Below are 14141 nucleotides of genomic sequence, written 5' to 3' on the forward strand. Positions count from 1 at the left end.
TTCCCACACCTAATGAAGCTGAGCCAAATTCTGTACTTTGTGGCTGAAGATAGCATTCAGTGTTCTATAAGTAGTATAGAACGAGGCATCCCAGAGGGTGCACAGTGTATAATTCCTTGGGGTTTGTGTTCTGTATGAGGAATTTAAAGATAAATCTGTGTTCTTATGTTCTTGCTACTTTTCAAAGGTTGCTTCTAAAAGCTTATAATCTAAGTGTACCAATGACATCGGTCACACTTACTGTTGTTTATCGGTCTTAAGGATAAGAGTTTTTCTGTTGTATAAAACAAATGGGAAAGCTTCCATCTTATTTAATAAGCTGGTGCAAGATAACATGGCATTACAATATGTTATTTCCTTGACAATATGAAAAAATTAAGCAGGGCAATATGTGGGATCAAGAAATAGAGGGAAAGTAAGATGGATGGTATTTTGTTTCCCCATGTTTTATAGTCTGTGTTTTACAAAATTATAAGTGACCGTGTATGCTTTGTTAATTCAAAAATGTAAAATTAAATTTTAATAAATTCATCCTCGTGCTCACAGGCTCATTTATTCCCTAAACAGTAATTTAACCTCTGCTCATAGAAGACTCCATGCTAATACTTGGAGAGCTGAGAAAAAGATCTAGCCACTCACCATAAAATTATAGAGTCGAGAAGCAGCTGTCATGTAAAGGAAATGGTGACATGACAGCAGTCAAATGTGAATTCCCTGATGCAAGGTAGTGGTGGGCCTTGGGAAAGTATAAGTCTCTCGGTGGGAAGTAATTATAAGTTGAGTGCATGGCAGGCTGGATGAGGCTGTGGTAATCGTGACCAGGGACCAGGTTCTCACATGGTGGGCCGCATAGTTAAAGACAAAGCCTGGGATGGGAAACTGTCCTTAACAGTTACAGACACACTTCACTCTGTTGCATGTTGCTTTATTGTATCTCACAGGTACTGCTTTTCTTTTCTTTGTTCTTTTTCTTTACCAAATTAAAAGTTAGTGTTAGTCAACCTTGCTTCCAGCAAGCCTTTCGGCTCCATGTTTCCAACATCGTTTGCTCACTTCATGTCTGTGTGTCACGTTTTGATACCTCTTGCAATGTTCACACCCTCAGCAGCAAAAATGATGGACTCAGCGAAGGCTCAGATAATGGTTAACATCTTTTTTCTTTTAGCAAAGAGGTGTTTTTAATTTAAGATATCTATATTGTTCTGAGGCATAATACTATTGCCCAGTTAATAACCTATAGTATAGTATAAACATAAATTTTATGAAAGCACTGGGAAACCAAAAAATTTGTATGACTCAATTGTGGTATGGACTTTCCTTTGGGGGTTGAGACCCAAACCTGCAGTATTTTCTGAGTCTGCCTGTGCTTTTGGGATTGTGAGTAAATCTGAGAAAAATCATGTAAAGCTGACATGGAATGTGTCCTGTGCTCTTATTCCAGTACAGGGAAACCCTGTGGAGATTAGATGCTTTAATCATCTTGTCTTCTGTCTATGGAGTTTTTCAGAAATCAGGGTGGCACTCCCCTGAGGTGGGATGATGCCTTGAAGCCACTGGACTGGCGCTCTCTGCCCTCGGTGGGGGAGCCAGAGCCCACGCCACTAAAAAAATAATAATAATTGAAATCAAGTTATCTTGACTGTAGTTTGGCAAACAATAGGGAAGGAATAGACACTTGTGGGTGGTTAAATGAATGAAAGTGGGAGTGGTTTATGAGAAAGGGCAAGTGAGAGATAGGTAAGTTTGGGGCCCTTAAAACATTTTGGAGCTTTGTGTTACATCCACTGAGGGTGTCTCCCTCATGGTGACCTTCAGTGGCATACTCTTAACTGGGATATGCTAGTTTTCCTTGCTAACCAGTATTTTTCTGATTTATTTATTGATGAGTTTGGAGATAAGTCTACTCCTGTGAAATGACCATCACAGTTTATGCCTTAAGCATATCCATTACCTCCAAAATTTCCCTCTCATCCTTTTTAAGGTTATTTTTAATCGGAGTATAGTTGCTTTACAATATTTTGTTGGTTTCTGCCATGCATCAACATGAATCGGCCATAGGTATACATATATCCCCTCCCCCTTGAATATCCCCCCACCTCCCACTCCTTCCCACCCGTCTAGGTTTTCACAGAGCACCAGTTTGAGCTCCCTGCATCACACAGCAAATCCCCATTGGCTGTCGATGTTCCATATGGTAATGTGTATGTTTCAGTATTACTCTCGGTTTGTCCCTCCCTCTCGTCCACCCCTGTGTCACCAAGTCTGTCCTCTATGTCTGCATCTCCATCCTGCCCTGCAAATACATTCATCAATGCTGTCTCCTAGATTCCATGTATATGTGTCAGGATACGATGTTTATATTTCTCTTTCTGACTTTCTTCACTCTGTATAATAGGCCCTAGGTTCACCCACTACATTGGAACTCACTGAAATATGGTCTTTTTTATGTCTGAGTAGTACTTCATTGTATACAGAAACCAGAGCTTCTTTATCCATTCGGTGATGGACATCTAGGTTGGTTCTGTGGCCTATCTGTTGTAAACAGTGTGGCAATGAACATTGGAGTACATGTGTCTTATTCAGTTATGGTTTCCTAAGGGTTTATGCGCAGTAGTGGGATGGTTGAGTCATGTGCTAGTTAAGTCCAAGTTTTTAAGGAAACTTCATACTCTTCTCCATAGAGGCTGTATCAATTTACATTCCCACCAACAATGCAAGAGAGTTCCCTTTTCTCCACACCCTCTCTAGCATTTATTGTTTATAGACTTTTTGATGATGGCCATTTTGACAGATGCCATCTCACCCTTTATGTTTTGTATCTGGGATAAGAACACTTACCATAAGGTTTGACCTCTTAGTGTACAGTATAGTATTCTTAACTATAAGCTCTATATTATATAGTAGATCCCTAGAACTTATTCATTTTGTAAAATTAAACTTTGTAACTTTTCATTAATACTGAGAATTGGAATACTGCCTGCTATATCAGTGAATAAACACTGTCAGTTATTGACAGTTGCAGCCACCACGGATGGTGAACCCTGAGGGAACACAGCATGTAAAAATACAGGATACGGGCCCCAGATATGTGAAGTTCATATCAAAGGAATGATTTCAGTGAGCCCCGATTCTTACATCTTTCCATATATGGAAAACTGCTAAATTCCTTAACCAGGGTTATCTGGTTTTCCTTCATTTATCTTAATCTTTTGATATTCAGACTACCTGCGCTTTGTTGCAAAACTTCTATGTAACCTGGCTCCTCCGCTCCCTTCTTTGGAGGAGTTCTCTCAGGGTTACTCGAGACGCTGCCTCCTGGGTTCAAGTCCTAAATGTATGTACCAAAGAGAACATACCTGTCAGCTTTTGCTGTGATTTTTTTTTTCTTTTAATTTATTTATTTTAATTGGAGGCTAATTACTTTACAATATTGTAGTGGCTTTTGCTGTACATTGACATCAATCAGCCATGGGTGTACATTGTTCCCTTTCCTGACCCCCACTCCCACCTCCCTCCCCATCCCATCTCTCAGGGTCATCCCAGTGCACCAGCCCTGAGCACCCTGTCTCATGCATAGGTTGTGAATGTTGTTTAAGTCTACAATTCCTTTGCATTCACCCTCCCATAGACCATGGCAACCACCACTCTACTCTGTTTTTGTGACTTTGACCATTTTAGATTCTTCATATAAATGACATGCAGTATTTGTCCTTCTGTGTCTGGCTTATTTCACTGTAGCAGCAGGTTCTCTAGGTTTATCCATGCTGTAATAACTGGAGAGATTAGCTTCTTTTTAAGGCTGAATGGTGTTCCATTATGTGTATATTTTGCACCTTCTTTATCCATTCATCTGTCACTGGACACCTAGGATGCTTCCCTTTCTTGGCCATTGTGAGTAGTGCTGCAATGAACATGGGAGTGCAGAGCTCTTTTTGAGGTCCTGATTTCAGTTCTTTTGGATAGTAGTGGAATTGCGGAAAGTATTATGAGTTATTTTTGATTTTTTGAGGAACTGCTACACTGTTTTCCCTGTAAATTGGCTGTACCAATTTATATTCCTACCAGCAGTGTTGAATATGTACAGTTTACTAAGAAGCTTGCAAACTGTCTGCCAAAGTGGCTCTACCATTTTGCATCACCACTACCGAGGAATGAGAGTTCTTGTTGATTCACGTCCTTACCAGCATTTGGTGTTGCCAGTCCTTTGAATGCTGGCCATTCTGAAAGGCATGTCGTGGTATCTGCTTGTTTTTTTTTTTAATTTGCAGTTCCCTAATGGTATATGATGTGGAGCATCTTTCCATATGCTTGTTTGGCATCTCGGTATCTTCCTGGGCAAGGTATCTATTCCTATCTTTTGTCCATTTTTTATTAGATGTTAGTTTTCTTCTTATTAATATTAAGAGTTCTTTGTATATTTTAGATTAGAGCCTTCATCAGACATGTTTTTTGCAAATATTTTCTCCCAGACTATGGCTCATCTTCTAGTTCTCTTGGTGTATTTTTATAGAGCAGCAGTTTAAAGGCACTGAAATCTAGCTTATCAATTATTTCTTTCATGGATCCCCATCACTTTTTTCTGTGATGATATTTTGTTGATTGGTTTGCTATGTGGCACATAGGATCTTCAACCAGGGTTTGAGCTCACAGCCCTTGCACTGGAGGCACAGTGTTTGTAAAATTTTAGCTTTTTTATTTTGTGTTGGGGTATAGCAAATTAACACTATTGTGACAGTTTTCAGGTGAACAGTGAAGGGACTCAGCCATACATATACACGTATCCACTCTCCCACAAACTTCGATCAGTACTACCACATAATATTAAGCAGAGTTCCCTGTGTTATACAGTACATCCTTGTTGCTTATCCATTTTAAATATAGCAGTGTGTACATGTCCATCAGAAATCCCCTAACTATCCCTGTCCCACATCGTTCCCCAGCGGCAACCATAAATTTGTTCTCTGAGACTGTAAGTCTTTCTATTTTGTAGTTAAATTCATTTGTATCATCTCTTTTTAAATTATACATCTAAGATATGTCATATAATATTTCTCCTTCTCTGTCTGAGTCACTTCAGTCAGTATGATGATCTCTAGGTCCATCATGTTGCAGATTGGCGGTTGCCACAAGAAGGGGTTGGAGGATGGATGAAATGGGTGTAAATGACCCAATGGCATAAACATTCACAACTTTCACTTACAAAATAAAGAAGCCCTAGTGTTCTTTCCTGTAGAATCCCAGGGACGGGGGAGCCTGGTGGGCTGCCGTCTATGGGGTCGCACAGAGTCGGACACGACTGAAGCGATGTAGCAGCAGCAGCAGCAGCAGCAGGGATATAATGTACAGCATGGTGACTGTACTTAATCATTGCCATTGTTAAGTTGCCAAGTGGTTTCCTACTCTCTGCAATCCCATGGATTGTAGCTTACCAGCCTCCTCTGTCTGGAATTTTCCATGCAAGAATACTGGATTCGGTTGCCGTGTCCTCCTCCAGGGCATCTTCCCGACCCAGCAATTGAACCCGCATCTCCTGCATCTACAGGCAGATTCTTTACCACTGAGCCACCAGGGAAGCACATAGTTAATAATACTGTATTGTATATGTGAAAGTTCCTGAGAGAATATATATGTTTTTAAAGTGAGCTATAGTTATTGTGGGCTTTCCTGGTGGCTCAGATGGCAAAAAATCTGCCTGCAATGTAGGAGACCTGGGTTTGATCACTTAGTCAGGAAGATCCCCTGGAGAAGGGAATGGTTACCCACTCCAGTGGGTAATTCTTACTTGGAGAATTCCATCGCTAGAGGAGCCTGGCGGGCTACCGTCCTTAGGGTCAAAAAGAGTAGAACAAGACTGAGCAACTAACACTTTCTCTTCATTTTCACAGTTGATGTACAATATTTTATGTTTCAGGGACACAACAAAGTGATTCACAATTTGTAAATGTTATGTTCCATTTATACTTGTTATAAAATATTGGCTATATCCCCCTTGTTTTGCAATATATCCTTGTAGCTTATCTATTTTATACATATTAGTTTGCACCTCTTAATCTTCTATCCTTGCCCTTACCCTCCCCCTTGCTGCTTTCCACTGGTAAGCACTGCTAGCTTGTTCTCTGTATCTGTGAGTCTGCTTCATCTCCCTAGTCTGTTTTTTTTTTAATTCTCCAAATAAATGGTATTGTACAGCATTTGTCTTCCTCTGTCTCACCTATTTCACTTAACATAATGCCTTCCAATCAATCCATGTTCTTGAAAATGGCAAAAGTTCATTCTTTTTTATGACTGAGTAATATTCTATTGTGTGTGTGTGTGTATCTTTTCAAATTAGTGGTTTTTTTTTTTCATTTTTAGCAGTAATTTAAAGTAAGTTGAGTGCTGAAGAATTGATGCTTTTGAACTGTGCTGTTGGAGAAGACTCTTGAGAGTCCCTTGGACTACAAGGAGACGCAACCATTCCATTCTAAAGATCAGCCCTGGGATTTCTTTGGAAGGAGTGATGCTAAAGCTGAAACTCCAATACTTTGGACACCTCATGTGAAGAGTTGACTCATTGGAAAAGACTCTGATGCTGGGAGGGATTGGGGGCAGGAGGAAAAGTGGAGGACAGAGGATGAGATGGCTGGATGGCATCACCGACTCAATGGATGTGAGTTTGAGTGAACTGCGGGAGTTGGTGATGGAGAGGGAGGCCTGGCGTGTGCAATTCATGGGGTCACAAAGAGTCGGACACGACTGAGCGACTAAACTGAACTGAAACGTTATTAACGCTTTAGTGCAGGTTGTTCTGACTTTAAGGTAGCATCACATGGCATACTTTTGAGTACATTCCTGAAAAATTCTTTTGTACTTATTTCTGTTTTATAGATCTATGCAACCTCTGGCACTGTGGAGGCTATCATCTGGGTTCGGATCACATAGCAGTGAACAAATGGATATCAGAACTTTAGAAATCATTAAAGCAAGAGACCACAGTGATCTTAGAGTAGTGAACTGAGTGTTGCCATTAGTGTTCATGTCTGGATGATAAATTCTGTTGCAAATGCACCCTTAGGTAGTGTGAAGGGGTAGTTTTTAGGGAAATGAATTGTCAGAGAGAATACACTGCCTCAATATGGGCTGCCGTTCTTTTTCATAGTTGTGGTTTGCCAATGAAATGTATCATCCCCAACTGGACCTGTAGAATATTGTGCTGGAGGGTCCCTGCCCACCTCACTAAGTTCCTTATTAATCCATTTCAGCGCCACAGTCTGTGCTTTTTGTCTGACTCCTCACTGTCTCAGTGTGTGCTCAAAGGTCCAGCCAAAACTCCTGATTATCTGGTGGCTGGGAAGGACTATCTCTTCATCTCACACTGGCTCTGCCAGACAAAGGTGCCTTCTTAATAAACAGGGAGGTTGGACCTGGGTGGGGTCACTGGCAGAGAGTAGATGAGGCTGGAGGGGAAGGGGAAACAAGCAGTGGAAACCCTTAGACTCAGACAAGCACTGAGTACCTGATGGAGACCATCCAAATTAGTGGGTTCTTTTTTTTTTTTTTTTTTTTCCTTTCAGATATACACCCGGGAGTGGGTTTTCTGGGTAATGGGTTAGTTCTGTTTTTAGATTTTGAGGACCCTCCTTACTGTTATCCATGGTGGCTGCACCAATTGACATTCCCACCAACAGTGTACAGATCGTGTCCACATGCTCACCAACATTTGTTACTCCTGTTCTTTTTGGATGATAGCCCTTCTGATAGGTATAAGATAATACCTCATTGTGGTTTAAATTTGCATTCATATGATGATTAACGATGTTGAACATCTTTTCATGTGCCTCTTAGCCAGCTGTATGTCTTCTTTAGAAAAATGTGTACTTAAGTCTTCTGCCCATCTTGATTTTTTTAAAACTGTTATATCAACTATTTATATATTTCGGATATTAACCCCTTATTGGTTATATCATTGGCAAGTATTTTCTCCCATATGGGAGGTTGGCTTTTCATATTGTTGATGGTTTCCTTTGCTGTGCAAAAGCTCTTAACTTTAATTTGCTTTTATTTCCCTAGCTTTAGGAGACAGATCCAAAAAACTATTGCTATGATTTATGTCAAAGAGTGTTCTGCTCATATTATCTTCTAAGAGTTTTATGGTTTCCACTCTTATAGCTAGGTCTTTAATCCCTTTTTCAGTTTACTTTTGTATATAGTGTTAGAGAATATACTGATCTCATTCTTTGAGAGCTACATGTCAAAGAATGAGATTAGAGCATAAATACAATTTGGTAATGTCAGAAAATTAAATGTGCTTTTACATTTGAGCCAGTAATTCAGTGTTTTCAGAAATTAACTCTGAAAAGACATGCACAACCGTATGAAAATACGTAAATGCCTATGCACATGTTAATTGAGGGAACATGATATATCCACAGAGTGGAGTACTATGAAGCTATAAAAAGGAATGAGTACAATTTTGTAAACTAATATGGAGTGCTTCCATGATAGATATAGATATATAAAAGAATGTGGGAGTCTGGGGCTAATGTCGATGATACCAAGTGCAGTGCCTTCCCATTCTGGTATGAAGAGGCTTTGACAGCTGAAGAAGGAGAGCCAGAGCCAGAGCTGCAGCCATTGCTCCTATGGTGCCAAGGCCAGTACACTTTCCCGAGCATGTCCAAATTTCCTCCCACCCCTAGTGAAGTCTGAGCAGATACTTCACATTGCATTTCAAGAAAGCAGGCAATCTTCCCACTAGCGGAGGGCCACGGTGGGGCTCATGGAAATTCAGCATATAAGGTATTTGTGTTCCTATACAATATGCACAAATTGGAGGTTTTTCTTTTCTCTGTTTTTAAATGTTGTTCCCTTTAATTAAAGATGTGTTTAGCTTCAGAGTCCAAGTATACTAATGGCAGAGCTCCCACATGTGCTGCAGATTATCAAGTCAAAAAATAAGAAATTTCGTATTACATAGCACAGACTGAAATCCTTGAATCATTTCTTGTCATTCGGAACAAGATAACATGATATTGGAATATGGTTTTTTTTTGTGAAAATGGAAATTTTTCCACAGTGAAGTCTGTGAGATTATCAGATACAGAAAAAATCTTAAGAGGTATTCACTTCTTCATTTGTTTTATTTGTTTTAGTCTTTCTTTGTAATATTGAAGTTTATTTACCTGGATTGGCTTCACTTATTTAAGAATGTGGGAGAAGTGAAATCCCAGTAAATTGCTTTCTTGCACACTTGCACTGTAATTGTTCAAATATCAATTTAGCATCTGCTCTTTGGAAGGCTTCTGGGTGGTTTTGGGGATGCTAAGAAAAATAAACTCAACCCCTTCTTATAGAATTCTAGAGTCTAAGAGCAGCATTCATATAAAGTAGCTGGTGAACTGAGATCTAGGGGCCCGATAAAAATGAGGTGTAAGGAGGTGAGGGGATTGAGGGCTTCCTCATGAGGAGTCTAGTGTAAATACACTGAGGCAAGGCACTTGGAGACTTTAGGACAATAAAAGTCTGGCAGTGGAAGGTAGTTTTAAGTTAGGCTACAGGACTAGCCCACCAGGGAGGCTGTGGAAACACTGAATAGGGGTCAGACCCTCAGATGGCAGGTCTCAAAGTTGAGAGGCTTAAGCCTGGAATGGAAAACTACCCTGAATAATTGCTATGGAATTATGGGGCTTCCCAGGTGGTTCAGTGGTAAAGAACCCACCCACCAATGCAGGAGACATGGGTTAAATCCCTGGGTCAGGAAGCTGCCCCTGGAAGAGGAAATGGCTACGCAGTCCAGTATTTTTGCCTGGAGAATCCCATGGACAGAGCAATCTGTTCAGTCCATGGGGTAGAAAAGGGTCAGACACGACCGAGTGACTAAAGAGCAACACGAGTAGACCAGAGAGAAATCCCCCCTGGAGTGGGGATGGACTGTGCCCTGTGCTCCTGTCCCAGTGCCCGTGAACACAGTGCACAACCTAGATGTTTCATGCACATCATCTCCAAGGAGATTCTGTGAAATAAAAGTAGTAGAATGAACCCGGAAACTCAGAAGCCAGTGGGCTGACACTCTTTTCTGTGACTCATGGAAACAGAGCTCATTTTACTGAAAGGGCATTCCATTCAGTGTTTTTGGCTACGTTGATAATTCCACCAAAGTCTGTGAGGTGAGTCTATTTTAGGTGATGGTGAAATTGATGAAGATGGGGGCTTATTTTATTTAGTTACTTATTTATTTGGCTATGCTTGGTCTTATCTTTGGCACACAGGATCCTTGATCTTCCTTGCAGCCTGAGAGTTCTTTAGTTGCAGCATGAGGAATGTTTCAGTTGTGGCATATAGGATCTTTAGTTGTGGCTTGTGAACTATTACTTGCGGCGAAGCTGTTGTCTGTGGAACCTAGTCCTCTGATCAGCAGTGGAACCCGGGCCTCCTGCATTGGGAGTGCAGAGTCTTAACCCCTGGACCACTAAGGAAGTCTCTAGGAGTTGTTCAGATGAAAGAGCAGCCGGGAAGGAAGAGAGAATTAGTCTCAGAATCAAATTTAGAGTCTTTGAATTTCTTTCAGTTAAAAAAGTACCCCCATACTCAAAATACGATCTAGTAGTGGAAATGAAAGATTCTTTCTAAACAGCATTTTGGACTGATTTGGTGTTTCATGTCTGAGAATCCCACAGATTCTCTGACATCTCCTGCATTTAAAAGATTCCTCAGGGTCAGTGGTATCCTCCAGGATGAAACTAATCACACTCATACTAAAAACAGATATTGTGTAAAGTCCAGTGTGGTCCAGGCCGTGTGCCAGGTGCTTTAGCTACATGCCACTAGCCCTACAAAAGCCACTTCACCTGAGGCTCCCCGAGTTTGGGGATGGACCCAAGTCCACACAACTGATATGAGGCAGAGCTGGGACTAGAGCGCTGGTCTGAATTTGTCCACAGCATGTACCCTTCCACTTGTCCTGGCCCGAGGTGCTCATGAGTCAGTAAATTCACTGTCTTCTAGCACTCCAACATGTATCTTGAGTGACAGAAAGGACTCTGTGACGAAAAAACTGGGATGGAATACATAGCCAAGGCAATACAAACACCAAAATAATTAAGAGGTGTGAATAAAGGAGAGAAGGAGATAATGCTCAGTTAGCAAATGATCACCTGCATGTGGAAATTCAGACACCTTCAAGTGATCGAGGGCTTACAAGATTATCTGGCGTTATCCTTCTATGTAGAAAGTAAACATTTTATTTGTTTTAATTAAAAATAGTTATTTCTATTTATTTTTTGACTGCTCTGGGTCTTAGTTTGGACACTTGGAATCTTTGTTGCCACATGCAGGCTCTTTAGTTGTGGAATGTGAGATTTTAGGTGTGGCACGAGAACTCTTAGTTGTTGGATGTGAGATTTTTAGTTGTGGCATGTGGGATCAAGTTACCTGACGAGGGATCAAACCTAGGACCCCTGCATTGGGAGCGCATAACCACTGGACCAACAGGGAGGTGCCGAGAGTAAATATTTTAGAACTACCCTAAATCTGGTGACTCAGATGGTACAGAATGCGCCTGCAATGCGGGAGACCTGGGTTCGATCTCTGGGTTGGGCACAATCCCTGGTGGAGGGCATGTAACACACTTCAGTATTCTTGCCTGGAGAATCTGCATGGACAGAGGAGCCTGGGGGGCTACAGTACATGGGGTCACAAAGAGTGGAACATGACAGCGGATAAGCACACACTCTAAATCTGGCTGAAGAGCAGGAATATATCACCTCTATCTCTTTGACATCATAACATCTATCCTGAGTTCCTTAATTTCTGCTGCATTTTCCTAATCTTACATCACTTTTGGGACTGAGACCCATTTTCTCCAAGATTTGCTAGAGGGTAACTGCTCACTGTTTGTAGGAATATGCATTCCCCAGGAAGACTTTAATCGAGGGACAGAAGCTGATATGGGAACCTCCATGAAGGAGGACTAAGGAGACAATCACCCCTGAATATAGTGGTCGCCCAAAGACTAAGAAGAGGAATCTTAGCTCAGTAGAAGGAGCAGTCCCAGGCTGTGGTAGATGTAGTGAGGATGCTGAGCAAGAGGAATCAGAAGGACTCAAGTTGCATCCCCACTGTCTATTCTCAGAGGCCCTGATGGACTAGGATCATATGAGGATCATCCTGACTTCCAACTTGGAATTCTCAGGAGACTAGGACCTTGATGTAAGACAAGAAGCTTCATAAAACAGAGTGGAGTTACAGGATTCGTCATATGTCAATGTGAAGACCTGAAAGTGTACTCACAGTAGCACACCCTGTAAAAGGAGGCCCTGGAAAATCACTGATGCTGTGGTCCCTAGGAAGCTTGGGCACAGATGTCTGGTTGATTTCAGTCTAGAAAGTTTTAGCGAGGTGAGACCTCTGTCTAATACAATCGGCTGCAGTTTCCAAGAGCGAGGGACCTCAATCCAAGGAGGACCTCACATGCAATACTGAGTGTTAGCGGGGACCCCTGCAGACGGAGCCAAACAGAATTCTGTAAATTCTTAGCTCTGAGAAGCCCACAGGAGCTACATCTGAGTGGTCCGCTCATTCAACCTGTGTGATCTTAGGGAGGGCTGAGTCTCCTCTAGCCAGATCAGAACCCAGATCTGCAGATGGGGGTGTCTTGAACATAACTGGACATAAGGTGAAGACCATCAGTGCTAGTGAGAGGATCTCTCCCCCAACGAAGGAGGCTCACAGAATGGCAACCCACCTGACAAACAGAGATGCTCAGGGCAGAGCTGGCCTCCCACCACTAGGCACTTGGGAAGGCAAGGGCTTTGTTTGGGAGCTGGAAGACTCGGGTTCATAGGAGGCGGCATCCTGGGCTTTGATACAGTGCACAAGGAAGACCCAAGGACGGATGAATATTGAGCTACTGGGGTTCCCGTAGCACGCTGTCCCTGCTGTTATCCCTGAGGGACCCCACATAAGACCTTACGCAGCCCCCCTCCACTTCCGCTTTGAAAGTCAGCGGATTAACCAGTAGCCGCGGTGACTGTTTGGCAGAGACTTAGTGTCCAGGACTCGTCCAGAACCAAGATGAGGACCTGAATGGAGCTGAAGGGACTTTCCCAACCCTCCTAGTAATAAAAGTGACCCATCCACATCCCACCCCTGTGATACGGCTCCTATGAGTCTCTCGGAGCTATCGGCTGAATATGGTCTAGAGTGTCTCAGGCTACGGTGTTGGTCTGTGGGGGTAGGCCCGGATTCTACCCCTGGAGGAGCTCTAGGACCTAGATGAGGGCCCTGAGGGCTGATGAGCAGACTTCGACACCGCCAAGGGGGCCACACTGAGCGGCCCCCCTATACTGGGCTCTAGGATGCCCCGGGTAGAGCTGGCCAACTGTGGTGCCCCCTGGTGTCCACTGGAGGTGGTTTGGGGGAAGTGAGAGCCTTGCTGTAATGGAATAAACCCAGTTCAACAAAGGGACCTAGTCCCCAACAATATTAATGGCTGTGACACTGCGTCAGGATGGGGGTTCTTCCCATAAGAAATGGAGTCACAGAAAGCGCCAGTCCTATTTTGAGGACTGGGAGAATCAGGCGTTTTGACATGACATTTCCCAGATCATCTCAGGGAAGTGAGAGACCAGGTCAAAGTGGGGAGCGTCAGGTTGGGAAGGGAGAGTTTCAGGTTCCCTTGTGGGATGGTGAGAACCTCTGGGGCTGTGGGGATGTTCCACACCACATCATTCAGACCACATCTTCCCTGTCATCATCCCTTTGAGACCTCAGGAATACATGGCGGTTCCCACTGCGGGCTAAAGGGGGAAAGCAACACCCCTCAGACCACTCCGCCCTGGTCCGAGGGGTGTGGTCAGCAGATTTTTTACAAAAAAAAATCTGAGAAATTTTTCTCTGGTCAGAGAAATTTTACACCCTGTCATAAGTCAAATGTAGACCTTGGTTGCTTCTGTGTACTGGCTATTGTAAAGAGTGCTGCAACGAACACTGGAGTACAAGTGTTTTTTAAGTTACTGTTTCCTCAGGGAATATGCCCAGTAATGGGATTGTTGGCTGATGTGGTCATTTTAGTCCTAATTTTTTATGCAGAGTGAATTAAGTCAGAAAGAGGAAAGCCAATATTGTATATTAACACATATACATGGATTTCAGAAAGATGGTAC

The 14141-nt window shown here is 42.5% G+C and overlaps 2 protein-coding genes and 1 pseudogene across 9 annotated transcripts in view; 2 read left to right on the forward strand and 1 right to left on the reverse strand.

The window, feature by feature from the left end:
• Positions 1-14141, forward strand: part of LOC147340029 (melanoma-associated antigen B4-like) — a 113033-nt gene that overhangs the window by 95689 nt on the left and 3203 nt on the right. For 3 of the 8 annotated variants that reach the window (XM_086388364.1, XM_086388357.1, XM_086388356.1), the window contains exon 2: positions 6355-6649. The exons of 4 other annotated variants lie outside the window; for them this stretch is intronic. The gene's annotated coding sequence lies outside the window, so the exon portion shown is untranslated. The remainder of the gene's footprint in view (positions 1-6354; positions 6650-14141) is intronic. One more of the 8 variants, XM_086388358.1, reaches the window with a different exon arrangement.
• LOC147340033 (melanoma-associated antigen B1-like) overlaps positions 1-14141 on the forward strand; it is a 41663-nt gene that overhangs the window by 8610 nt on the left and 18912 nt on the right. The gene's annotated exons all lie outside the window — the stretch shown is intronic.
• LOC147340034 (ubiquitin-conjugating enzyme E2 D3 pseudogene) lies at positions 6649-7634 on the reverse strand (annotated as a pseudogene).

This window comes from Bos grunniens, chromosome X, assembly GCF_055505025.1.
Source record: "Bos grunniens cultivar Pamir isolate PY7600 chromosome X, Bosgru_T2T1.0, whole genome shotgun sequence".
NCBI lineage: Eukaryota > Metazoa > Chordata > Mammalia > Artiodactyla > Bovidae > Bos > Bos grunniens.